Source organism: Callorhinus ursinus, unplaced genomic scaffold (genome assembly GCF_003265705.2).
Source record: "Callorhinus ursinus isolate GAN/ISIS: 27379988/994484 unplaced genomic scaffold, GSC_fseal_2.0 scaffold1, whole genome shotgun sequence".
In the NCBI taxonomy this organism is placed as follows: Eukaryota; Metazoa; Chordata; class Mammalia; order Carnivora; family Otariidae; genus Callorhinus; species Callorhinus ursinus.
In genome coordinates, this window is record NW_027397063.1 from 101606006 (window position 1) to 101619623 (window position 13618).

Consider the following 13618-nt stretch of genomic DNA (forward strand, 5'->3'; position numbering starts at 1 on the left):
ATACAGTCTAGGTGCTTTTCAAACTGCTGTTTGTTTGTTTTTTGCTGGGTTTAGGGCAAGCAAGACTACATGTGAGCCCTTCAAGAGAGGAATCTCCATTTTCCATAGCAGTCAGAGATGCCCAGAAAACAGTCTCGTTTGTTTTCCAAGTCAGACATTCTTGGGTATTGTCTCTCCAGTGCAGATCCCAGGGGCCAGGATGCTTGATGTGGGGCACCAACACCTCATTCCTTTGCATGAAGTACCTGTCTGGTGAGATCCCCTCCCCCACTGTGTATCACCACACCAGAGGTGGGGTTTTTGTGAGATCACGTCTCTGCCTCTCCTACCCATCTCTGTGTGGTCCTTTTAGCCTTTGTTGTGGAGAGTGGTTCTAGTTTTCAGAAATTTTTCAGAGGTCAATGACCCATGTGTAGCTGTAGATTTGGTATGTCCTGGGGAGAAGGTGAGTTCAGGATCTTCCTATGCCACCCTCTTTGACCCCTTCCCAAAGCCCTCATCCTCAATGCTCTGCTAAATAATGGGGGGGGGATGTTAGAGGTAATACTATAGGTAAATTTCACTTGAACAACTTCTTGACTTTCTGGCTTTCATTCTTTCTTGACCTATGTGTATGTGTCATCTCTCTCTGACGCTGGACTCAGCAGCCTCTGTCATTAGGTTTCTCTGGCTATACTCAGTGTCATCAGTGACATAGATTAATTTTTAACATGATAAAACAAAATACTTGAGAGAATATTAGTATGTAAAACATCCAGTCTACAATCAAACCAACACAGTTCTTACTTGGCTGATTCAACAATTAAATCAAGTCTGTCTGCTATCCATCTTGACAGGTCACAGGTATAAGAGCTGAAATAAAAGAGAAAGAATACTGAAATTACTGTGATGATTTTCTATTTCTTCCACTTATCTTGAACTACTAAAGAAAAAATTGAATACTAGGTTCATATTGATCAATGCACATACACACATCGCAATAGAATGTGAATTATTCTTCTCAGTGGCCCACTCACTTTCTCTTGATGAACTTTCCTTTCTGTTTGCCAAATTTCCAAATAGTCTATTCCAAACTAGCTTGCTATAGCTGCCTTAATGGAGGTGAGTTAGGACAGATCCCTCATCAGTCAGCCAGGGGGGGTTGAAAATAATTTAAAAAGTATTTGGGTAGACTAGAGACAACAAGGTTGTAGGGCTGTTTCTGAGAAAATGTGTGTGTGTGTGTGTGTGTATGTGTGTGGCTGTGTGTGGGGGGGGTGTGTTGGCAGTTGGCACTCACACAAGGCCAACTTTAGCAAAATAGTTTGAAGAGCAAGAGCTTTAAGCATTGGGACCATTTTAAAGACAAACTGGTAAAACAAAAATTAGATAACTCATTCACAGATGTCACGGAGCAGCACTCTTTCAACTACCTTTCACATTCCCGCTGCCAGCATACAATCTCTCCACTGAAGGCTTCTTTTCCTTTCCCCTCACAGTAAGATGGCTCCTCCATCTGCGTGTTGGTAACCCTTTACCCTCGGATCTCCCCCTGGTTCCCTACCATGGCGTCTGGGACTCTGCTGCCCCAGTCATCATCCCCATTTCTTCAACATAGTGCTATTTACTGTTTTTCTTTAAATAAAACTTATGTAAAAATTTACGCCTTTCCTACACTGAAATATAAAAACACAATACTCACTATAGTGTCTGTATTTCCTTTTTGTCTGATTCTTATTTCTCATTTTCCCTCCTTGATGAAGCTTCTTGAAAGACTATATGTAATCACCGTTTAAATTTCCTCAGCTCTCCTTGACGCTTCACCCATCATAAGTGAGTTAGTGTCCCAACATTCTATAATTTCTGCCCTCACCCAATCAGTACAAATGTCCAAGTCCATGTTCTTAGTTCAGGATTCCTGCAATTATTTGGTACTGCCAACTCCATCCTCTTTCTAGAGGGTACTCTTCTCTCATGATTTCCCTTATATCTCTGGCCATTCTCAGTGACTGGAAATGACAGACTCGCCCGTTCCTTCACCATTTTAAAATAACCTCATGCCAGCACTCTTTGAGTCACCCAACCTAGAACACTGGCCATCAGAACCCTCTTGGACCTAAGCATCTGGGCCCCTGTCCAGGGCCCCACACTTAGAAGGGCTACTCAGACCTCCTCTGGCTGTCTGCTTCACCAGAGGGAAGAGAGCCACCAGAGCAAAGTGGCACATCTTTCCCTGTAGACCACACTCCCAGTACTTTGGATTTGGAGCTTTGAACAGAGTCTTTAGCCTGTTATCCTCTTTATTATAATACCCCACATGAGGAAAATGTACCAAATTTTTTATCTCAACGTAAAAACTGAAGTATTTTTCTGGAGTTCATTTTGATCTGAGAAAGGGAGAGAAATTATTTGTGGGAAATCCCCAATATTTGGAAATCAAACAACATACTCCTAAATAACTCATTGGTCAAAGAAGAGTTATCAGTGGGGAATTTGGAAAATATTCTGAACCAAATGAAAATGAAAGCATGGCATATCACAATATGTAGAGTACAGATAAAGCATTGATTGGAGAGCAATTTATAGCTTTAAATGCACATATTAGAAGAGAAAAAAAGGTTTAAGGTAAGTGACCTAAGCTTCTTCCATTATGTACTTGGAAAGAGAAGAGCAATTTAAAACTAAAGTATGAAATTACTGAATTTTATGGTAATTCTATCTTCCATTTTTGAGGGACCTCATACTGTTTCCCACAGTGGCTGCACCAGTTTGCATTCCTGCCAACAGGGTGAAATAGATGAAGGGGATTAAGAGTATACTTACCCTGATGAGAACTGAGTTAGGAATAGAATTGTTGAATTATTATACTGGACCCCTAAAACTAATCTGACACTGTATGTTAATGATACTGGACTGGTAAGAAAAAGAAACAAAGTATGGAGGAAGGAAAGAATGAAGAAAAAACTCAAAAAATTAATAAAAAGGGAAAATAGATTAAACTAAAGATCGATTCTTTGAGAAGAAACATAAAATTGATCAATCTCCCTTCAGACCACACACACAAAATAAATAAATAAAAGAGAGAAGAAGCAATTTACCAATATTAGAAATAAGTGAAAGAACATCACTTTAGATACTCAGGCCCACAGACAGGGTGGACAGCAGGCAGTATGCGCTCAGATCAGTCAGTCTGGCCACCCGGTGTGTGCGTAAGCACACAAACCAGGAAGGCCAGGCCACAGTGGAATTTGGAGAAGTTGACTGGAGCAGGAACCTGGGAGAAAGGAGAAGCTCTGCAAGGGTGTAGCACACAGATTGTTATGGGAAGCTGGTTGGCTCCATTCATCCTTGGATGCCACAAATATTTAATCTCTTGCCTGAGCACTGGGACAAGAACTCTGGGTGTTCAACCAGTGAATCAGCCAATGAATCATTACAAAACAAAAATATGCATGTAGACATTGCAATAAAACATAGCAGAAGCTAGTAGAATTCTGCAAATAACTTAGGCTCTGGTGTTGAAAACTACTACCACACTGCAAAGCAAACATCTATAGGCTTAGAACTAGAAAATAAATTCAAAGATTGCTATAAACATCAGGGTGCACATACCCCTTCAGATCACTACATTTGTATCTTTGGGGTACATGCACCCTGATGTTTATAGCAGCAATGTCCACAATAGCCAAACTATGGAAAGAGCCAAGATGTCCATCGACAGATGAATGGATAAAGAAGATGTGGTATACTTATACAATGGAATATTATGCAGCCATCAAAAGGAATGAAATCTTGCCATTTGCAACAACGTGGATGGAACTGGAGGGTATTACGCTGAGCGAAATAAGTCAATCAGAGAAAGACATGTATCATATGACCTCACTGATATGAGGAATTTTGAATCTCAGGAAACAAACTGAGGGTTGCTGGAGTGGTGGGGGGTGGTGGGAGGGATGGAGTGGCTGGGTGATAGACATTGGGGAGGGTATGTGCTATGGTGAGCGCTGTGAATTGTGTAAGACTGTTGAATCACAGACCTGTACCTCTCAAACAAATAATACATTATATGTTTAAAAAAAAAGAAGACAGCAGGAAGGGAAAAATGAAGGGGGGGAAATCGGAGGGGGAGACGAACCATGAGAGACTATGGACTCTGAAAAACAAACTGAGGGTTCTAGAGGGGAATGGGGTGGGGGGATGGGTTAGCCTGGTGATGGGTATTGAAGAGGGCACATACTGCATGGAGCACTGGGTGTTATACGCAAACGATGAATCATGGAACACTACATCAAAAACTAATGATGTAATGTATGGTGACTAACATAACATAATAAAATAAAATATGTGGTTTGTACACGAAAAAAAGACAAAAAAAAGAATAAAGCATAGGTTCATACTGAATCTTCATTCATATTTAAGATTATATGGTTTTCTTTGATTTTATGCTTGATTCTCTCTTACATTAAAAATCTTAGTTCCTACAAAAAAAAATTCAAAGATTGCTGTATTTGTCAGAAAAGACCACTATCTTCATATGAAGCTTTGGGTGAACTAATTATTAATGAGGAAGACTTTTTAAAGTTAACTTGTCTTTTTAATTGAAAATAAAGCAATAGAATGCAAAAATAGGCATTTTGAATTATATGCCAACCATGAAGCCACTTTTAATTTCTTTTACAGCCTCTACAAGTTATCAGTAATGTCAGAGGAAATGTTAAAATTCTATTGTATAAATGTACATTTGGAATTAAATTCAGACATACATGAAACTGATTTGTATGGAGTTAAGTCTTTTTAGAAAAATTGTTCCACAAGAATCATCAGCTCTAGATGTACTGAAACTTGTATTTTGAAATAATTGACCAGGAATTCATCCCGATGTTGTGACACTAATAGTTGCATCTGCGGAATGATCCTTCTCAAAATTAAAGATTATTAAAAATTAATTGCAATCTCACATTTGCCAAGAGCAACTGATTTCACTTCTAATAATACAAATTGAAAATACAGTTGCTAGGGGTGCCTGGGTGGCTGTTTGTTAAGTCTCCTACTCTTTATTTCAGCTCAGGTCATGATCTCAGAGTTGTGAGATCGAACCCCACATTGGGCTCTACACTGGGCATGGAGCCTGCTTAAGATTCTCTCTTCGCCCCTCCCCATTCCCCTCCCCTACACACTTGCTTGCTCGCTCTCTCTCTCTCTAAAAAAAAAAAATACAGTTGTTAAAAATATAGATTCTGATGACCTTATAAATGAATTTACAGAAAAGCAAGCCAGAAAAATCTTAAAATAAAAAATTACATTACTGGGGCGCCTGGGTGGCTCAGATGGTTAAGCATCTGCCTTCAGCTCAGGTCATGATCCCAGGGTCCTGGGATCGAGCCCTGTGTCAGGCTCCCTGCTGAGCAGGGAGCAGCTTCTCCCCCTCCCTCTGCTTCTCCCCCTGCTCATGCTCTCTCTCTCTCTCTGTATCTCTGTGTCTCGAATGAATAAAAAAAAAATCTTTAAAAAATTACTTTACTAATTATTCACTGTATTATATAAAATTACATCACCATATATTTTTGTACTATTATCACCCCTATTATATTTTATAAGTAATAAAATGTTTTTAAAGGAAAAACCTTTATGTTTTAATATCTATGACTGCACCCTTTTCCTACTTTTTATTTATTTTATTTTTTATTTAAATTCAATTAACCAACATATAGTACATCATTAATTTCTGATATAACATTCAATGATTCATTAGTTGTAATATAACACCCAGTGTCCTGCTTTTTAAACAAGGGGTTTTATATTTTTATTTGCCCTGGGCTCCACAAATTATGTAGCCAGCTCTGATACGCACTTTGATACACACATCTTGGATAATATAGGTGCAGAGATCAGGGGCCAGACTATTATGATGCTTCCATATGATGCATTTATGCTAACCCATATCATGAACACTAGTGCATCTATAAAAACAACAACAAAGCTGGCAGTTACAAAAGTGAAGATAACTAATATTTCTTTGGCCTCATGCCAGCATTTCTGGACTTGGCACACAATAGAAGCAATATGACCCATTTAAAGGACTAACTGTGGGCTGGAAAGTCTGTTTTCTGAGCCTCTTAGGAAAAGTCTAAGGACACCCTGATGAACAGCTTGAGTGTCCTACCATATACTTAGCAAACTGTTCCCTTTCCAAGTCCATAACCTCTCCTGTTTCCTTCATACAACTGGTAGCCTTCCCAGAGAGTAATGCTGGGGTGTGATGTCAGGAAACTCTTAAACTTAAATGGCTGTAGTGATGTGCTGCATTGATTTATAGCACGTTCAGCAGGGCTTTTGTAGGATTAGTGTTTTTGTACAACAATAAAAGTAGGTTTATTAGGTTGCCTCTTTGTTCTACCATATCCAATAACAGTACATTTCATAAATTATACTTTTTGGGGTTATGCGATATTGCCTAGATGGGATACATAAAATTTGTTGCCTCTCTATCCAATTAGAATTATTCAGTGTCCATTATGTCAAAGATACCAAAACTGTATATTCCAAGTTGGTGAGTGATTCCAAGATTCTTGGGGAAAAGAGGAAGGCATTTACTGAGAAGCTGAGATGAATTTGGCAAGAATCATATAAATCCAAACCAGAATATTTTCCTAAATTCTTCAGATTGCTTGCTAGCCTTGATCGCTGCTGGAAACATAATTAATCATTAGCACCTTTTAGAGTCACACAGCATCTAGATTTTGGTTACTATTTAAGTTCCAAAATTCCTTCCCTAAACAATTTTGGGACCTTTCTTACAGCTGAAAGTTTGGAAGTCATAGACATTCCCTGACTGTGTGACTATTCCTTTAAATACAAGTGAACCTTTAAATATAAGAAAAAAATCTAGGATTTAGGTTCACAGTAGGCTCCTGTGACAGTTTTCTAGTCTTCTTGAGTGTGGTGTTCTCGACTGCTATTTTTGCTCTCATTTTTGGCCATCTGCTGTGCATTTAAGGGAATATGCCCCCTTTATATTGAACACACCACCACCCTTCTTCTGAGAGCACTGTACTATGCACTATGCATATCTTCATCTAATATATTTTGTTATATAATGTAGGAGGTACTTGCTTTTGGCTATTTCTTAGAGGCCTGTATGAATCTTTTATATTATCTCAAATCACTAGGGACTTTAAAAGAAATGGTATTGGGATAACAAGCTGAAAAAAGTAAAGTTCAAACTATATCTCTCACCATTTATTAACATAAAGTCCAATCAGAACTAAGATGTAAGTGTAAAAAGGAAACATGAAAGTAATGGAAGAAACTGAGTAAATTCTCCTATAGTCATGGAGAAGGCCTTTCTAACTATCAAAGTCCAGAAGATATAATTTAAACATTGATAAATTACAATTTTTAATGAAGAAAAATAAAAAATAAAAACACTTCATTATGGCCAATTTATTGTATTAAAGACAAAAGATAAATGGGGCACAAAATTTGTACTTCCTTCCACCAAGTCCTAATCTCCCTTGTATAGGAAGACATAAAAAAGAAAAAAATCCAGTTAAAAACTGGCACAAAGGAGCTTTTCTGATTCTAAAATTTACTCTTATTAAGAGGAACACAGGGGGTGCCTGGGTGGCTCAGTGGGTTAAGCATCTGCCTTTGGCTCAAGTAATGATTCCAGGGTCTTGGGATTGAAACCCACATAGGGCTTCTTGCTCAGCAGGGAGGCTGCTTCTCCCTCTGCCTGCTGCTCCCCCCAAAAAGATTCTTTTCTTTTCTTTTTAAATTTCTTGAGGAACCTCCATACTGTTTTCCATAGTGGTTGTACCAGTTAACATTTCCACCAGCATCACATCCCTTTTCTCCACATCCTTGTTAGCATTTGTTAATCTCTTCTCTTTTGGAAATAGCATCCTAACAGGTGTAAAGTGATATCTCATTGTGGTTTTGATTTGCATTTCCCTAATGATAAGTGATGCTGAGCACTTCTTCATGTACCTGTTGGCCATTTGTACATCTTCTTTTGGGGAAAAAAAATGTCTATTCAGATCCTTTGCCCAATTTTTTTTTGAGAGGGTAATTTATTTATTTTTGTTTGTTTTTGTTTTTGAGTTGTATGAGTTCCTTGTATATTTTGGATAATAAGCCCTTGGGTATGTAGTTTGCAAATATTTTCTCCCATTTCATTGATTACTTTTCATTTTGTTGATGGTTTCCTTTGTTGTGCAGAAGCTTTTTAGTTTGATGTAGTCCCACTTATTTATTATTGCTTTTGGTGTATTTGCTTATGGTGTCAAATTCAAAAAATCATTGCTGAGACCAATGCCAAGATATCTGTACTCCATTTTCATTGCAACGTTTTTCACAGTAGCACAATAGTGACAATTCACTGGCTGTCTATCTATCATCTATCTATATCTATCTATCTACCTATCTATCTATCTACCTATCTATCTATCTATCTATCTATCTATCTATCTATCTATCTATCATCTATCTATCTATTTATCTATCTATCTAATGTTATAACAATATTATTCAGCCTTAAAAAAAGAAGGAAATCCTGTCATTTGCAACAACATTGGATGAACCTAGAGGGCCTTATGCTGAGCGAAATAAATTAGACAAAAAAGACAGATACTGCATGGTATCACTTATATGTGGAATCATTTTTTTAAAACATCAAACTCATGGAGAGGCACTTGGGTGGCTCAGTTGATTAAGCATCCCACTGGATTTTGGCTCAGGTCATGATCTCATGGGTCATGAGATCAAGCCCTGCATCGGGCTCCATGCTCAGTGGGGAGTCAGATTAAAGATTCTCTCCCTCTGCCCCCTCCTCATGTTCTGTCTCTCTCAAATAAATAAATAAATCTTTAAAAATCAAACTTATGTAAACAGAGAGTAGAAAAGTAGTTGCCAGGAGTTGGAGAAAATAAGGAGAGGATGATAAAAGGGTACCACCAACTTTGAGGTATAAGATGAATAAGGTCTGAGGGTCTGAGGATCCAAAGTATAACGTGGTGACTACAGCTGATAATGCTGTTTTGTATAATTGGAATTTGCTAAGAGAGCATAGCATAAATGTTCTCACAACAACAACAACAAAAGGTGAATATGTGAAGTAATCGATGTGTTAATTAACTTGGGGGAAATCCTTTCACAATGTATACACATATCAAATCATCACATTGTATACTTTAAATATATGACAATTTTCTTTGTCAATTATACCTCAATGAAGCTGAAAAAAAAAAGACTATTTCCTTAACTAGTATTCTCACTTTAAATTCTGCTCCTCCCCACAGCCTAGAAGGTTTTTGTTATTGTTGTTGCCGGGTTTTGTTCCCTTTTGACAGCTGCAATGGGTTTCACCAATGCCCTGAAAGACAAATCTTTGGTGTCCTTCTCTCCTGTACATTAAGGTTTTACTTCATAGGAGAGACAGAGAGGGAGAGAAAGACACACACACACACACACACACACACAGAGAGGGAGAGAGAGAATGGCAGAGTGAGAAAGGGTAAGGGTCTTGGTCAACTTAAGTCATTTTTCTGCAACAGCTGCTCTTCTGCTTCCAGGATTACACCATATAGGAAGCATTTGCAGGCTTCTCCCCGAAAGTGTGTGTGTGTGTGTGGGTGGGTGTAGGTGTGTGTGTGTGTGTGTGTGTGTGTGTGTGTATTTATCATCAAAATATTATAGTTCTAAGAAGGTTGTCTTCAAGATAACTTCCACTGCACGAACTGGAAGCCCTAGTGAATTCTATCTAATTAATCTTATGTTTCATTTACACAATACCAAGAAGGAAGAGTAGAATTCAAAAACAATGAAGAAAAAATGCTAAGGTCAGTAGACTCCAGCTGGAATTCCAGCAAGGTGCATTTTTGTATTCATCACTTGGAGTCCAGTTTAATTCCAGTGTAGTCAAAAGTTTGTCATGTGCCAAAGATAAAGAAGCTGGAGTTCTGAGTAGGATCAAGATACAGAAAGATAAATAAACCCTCTTCTGTTCAATCATAGTTTATGTAATCAAAGTATTTATTGTTTAAAAAATATGTTTGTATTTTGCTTACAATTTTAAAGATGAAGTAATTGAAACATATAATTAATAACTGTATGATCAAAGGGAAAGTTCTTAGACTATTCTTGAGGCAATAATTTCATTTATAATGAAGGCATGTTAATACATACCTAATAGAGTTGTTGTTTGAATGAAACTCCTAATGAATATAAAGAACTAAGCATAACTCTTCGCATCTAGGAGGTCCTCAATAAATGGTAATGTTATCATCACTGTTACCATAGTACATATTATTATTATTGACACTCCAGTAAAAGAGAAACACAATCAAAATTCATGCTCAGATGGATCTAACTTAACCATCCTCTATTTAAAAAAAATTTACCCCTTGATGCTGCCTATACTGCTGGATTGAAATATGAAGTGGAGCAATTTAATGAACGAGCCCTAAGAACGGCTCCGCCAAACTGGGTGGCAACATAGGAAAAGCCAAGATTGTACAGTGCAGAAGGCGTAGTAGAATAAAAGCATGATGGCCAATGGGAATTAAATTGTTTATTATTAATCTGTTAAAAATGGAGAAAAGAGGTAACATATTCTGAGTGGAATTCTGTAAATTAGAGGAGAATAGCCTTACAAAGATATGAAAAAGTTTTTGTTGATTATTCTCCCCACTCACTGTCCACCTGGACCACACTCTCCCTTTTAGATAATGCACAGTATTTAAGATTCAAGTCAGTCAGGCTTCCAAAAGTGAGCTGACAGGAAAAATGTCCTCCTCATCTGTGAGCAGATATTGAATACAGAGAAACATGGTGTGCAGAGCAAATAAGTTCGAAAAGAACATTGCTCACTAGGAAAAGGACATTTTTCCCTTACCTGGATCTATAGAACTAACACAGGAAATAAAAATGACACATCAGAACACCATATACGACAACACCGTAAAAATAGTGACATAAGAACTTGTCTGTGAACCAAATTCTTGACTTTTTCTGATATTCAATTTCACTCATATTCAAACAAATTTCACCCAGTCTGGAGAAATGTATGAACTTCCAATCTTGCAGCTATGAATAAGTTTCCAAAATATTAATGGAAATGCTTTTAAAATTTAAATAATATCTAAAATCTAAGATCTTATTTTTTGCGACCCAACTATGCGTTAATATTTAACTATGTTCCTAATAGTAAATTAAGGCTTTTCTCACATGGTTAGTAAATGGCTGCGATTTGAGGGTTTATGATTCTCACTGAATTCATCTCAGTTTTTCAATTAATATTTCTCTTTCTTTCCAAGGATTTAGAAATCTGTCCAGGCACTTCTCTGTACTGATGATTAGCACTGTTGGATTTTTTTTCATGTGTTCATTGGTCACTCATATAGTTTCCTCAGTGAAGTAGCTGCTCAAATATTCCATCCATATTTTTCCTTGTATATGTTGCTTCTTGTTACAGAGTTGTAAAAGTCCTTTATGTACTCTGGACTCAAGTTTATCATCATATATATATATATTTCTCAGATACTTTCTCTCAGTTTGTGGCTTGTCTTTTCATTCTCTATACAATGCCTTTCAAGAACTAAAGGGTTTGAATTTTGATAAAGTCCAATGTATCTATTTTTTTAAATGTCTGGTGCCTTTCTTCTGTCCCATGTCTTATTTAAGAAAACTTTGCCTAAAAAAAGTTCACAAATATTTTTTTCTTGTGTTTTCTTCTAGAAGTTTTAAAGTTTTAGGCTTTTATATTTAGATCCATGATTCACTTTGAGTTAGTTCTTGTATTTGGTGTGAAGTTAAGGTCATGGTGAAGGATTTTTTATATGGATGTTCAGATGTTCAAGCATCATTTAAAATATATATTCTACTTTTGGAATTGAATTACTTTGGTAATTTTGTCTCAAAAATTGACCCTTTATTATGGGTTGATTTCTGGATTATTTTGTCATCTATTTTTTATTATTTATTTATTGACTAGTTGCTCATCCTTATTGAAATACCATACTATCTTGATTACAGTAGCTTTATATCATCTAGAAATCATGTGCTGTAAGTACTCCAAATTTATGCTCTTAAAATAAAATAGTTTTTTGATATCCATTTTAGGATATTTTAGGATAAATATGAAATTTTCTTTAAAAAATTTTAAAGTCTTTTGGGATCTAAATTTGGATCATGGTAAATTTATAGGAGAATTGACATCTAAATAAACTTGAATGTTCAGAAAGATGAACATGTTGTTTCTCTCTATTTAGAACATGTCTAATCTCTCTTAGAAAAGCTTTCATTTGTCTGTAAACCTGTCTTGCACATATTTTGGTAAATTTGTCTCTGAATATGTCATGTTTTTTTATGCCATTTAAAAAATAACCACTTTATTGACATATAATTCACATATCAAAAACTTACCATTTTAAAGCAATTTGACATATCAGATTATGTATTTGCACAGTGTGATGAAATCTGAAATAGATTTTAAGATAATAGTACATCAAATTTGATAGAATGAAGCAAATTTTGTCAAAAGATAAATGGCTATCTCAAAAAATTTGACAGCTCATTTAGCAACAAAGGGTTAATTTCTTTACTGTACATGACATTCTTGCATAATAATAATAAAGACAGCAAGGACTTAATAGAAAAGTAGAAAAAAATTATGAACTAACAGTTCATGGAAAAAGAAATTTAAATATGCCTTAACCATATACCACTCATTATGGCAAAGCCTGCAAATTAGTCCTCTGTACTTATTCTCCATGTATTTAATCTCTCTCAAATCTTCCCTATCTTATTTCTCTCTCTGATGTAGCCTACATCTTTATATCTATCTTTTAGTCCTGGAATTCACTTCAGCTGAGTTTAATACATTGTTAAAACCATCTTTTATGTTTTAATTTTCTTTTATTTTTAAGGATTTATTTATTTACTTCAGAGAGAAAGAGGACACACATTGGGGAGGGGCAGAGGGAGAGACTCTTCCCGCAGAATCTTCGCGGAGTGGGGAGTCCGAATCAGGCTCCATCCCACAATCCGTGAGATTACAACCTGAGCCGAATCTGACCGAAGAGTCAGATGCTTAACCAACTGAGACACCCAGGCACTCCTTTGTTTAGTTTTCAATTGTTAGTCTTCCAAGTAGTCAAGAATAAAGGTGACCACATAAATTCAAATCTTAAGAAACATCCTCCCAAAAAACTACAGAAGAACAAATAAAACTACACAATCTCAAACTTCAAATTACCTGTAAATAGAAAGTAATCAACAAATTACAACAGGGAGTCATTTCTCAAGTTCTTGCCTCAAATCTTTACAGAGAATGAGATGTGGGAGGGAGGTATCTGGAAAAACTATAAAGAAAGGAAAAAATGAGGTGCCTAAGACTGAGGAAAAATCCCACCTCCCACACCCAAATGAGAAAGAATGCCCAAGAAGTGAACATTCTGTACATGAGTCATAGTAGATCCTAAACTTACTAAAGTGAAGAGACTTAATAAAAGGTATACACTGCTCATTGGGAGGGGATGATAAAGGGAAAAGAGGGAAGCACTACAGAGACAAAGGGAGCAAAGGGAAACAGAAAAGAGAAAATTTATAAATAGATTCTAAGTTTTCTTCTAACTGGTTG

The 13618-nt window shown here is 36.5% G+C and overlaps 1 long non-coding RNA gene across 1 annotated transcript; it reads right to left on the minus strand.

Annotated features, from left to right (window-relative positions):
• Positions 1 to 747: 747 nt before the first annotated feature.
• On the minus strand, positions 748 to 13340 carry LOC141370552 (uncharacterized). Its single transcript, XR_012374667.1, has 3 exons — positions 13235 to 13340; positions 12403 to 12456; positions 748 to 852 (listed from the first exon to the last, which is right to left on the minus strand). It is a non-coding gene; the product is annotated as an uncharacterized lncRNA (long non-coding RNA).
• Positions 13341 to 13618: the final 278 nt, after the last annotated feature.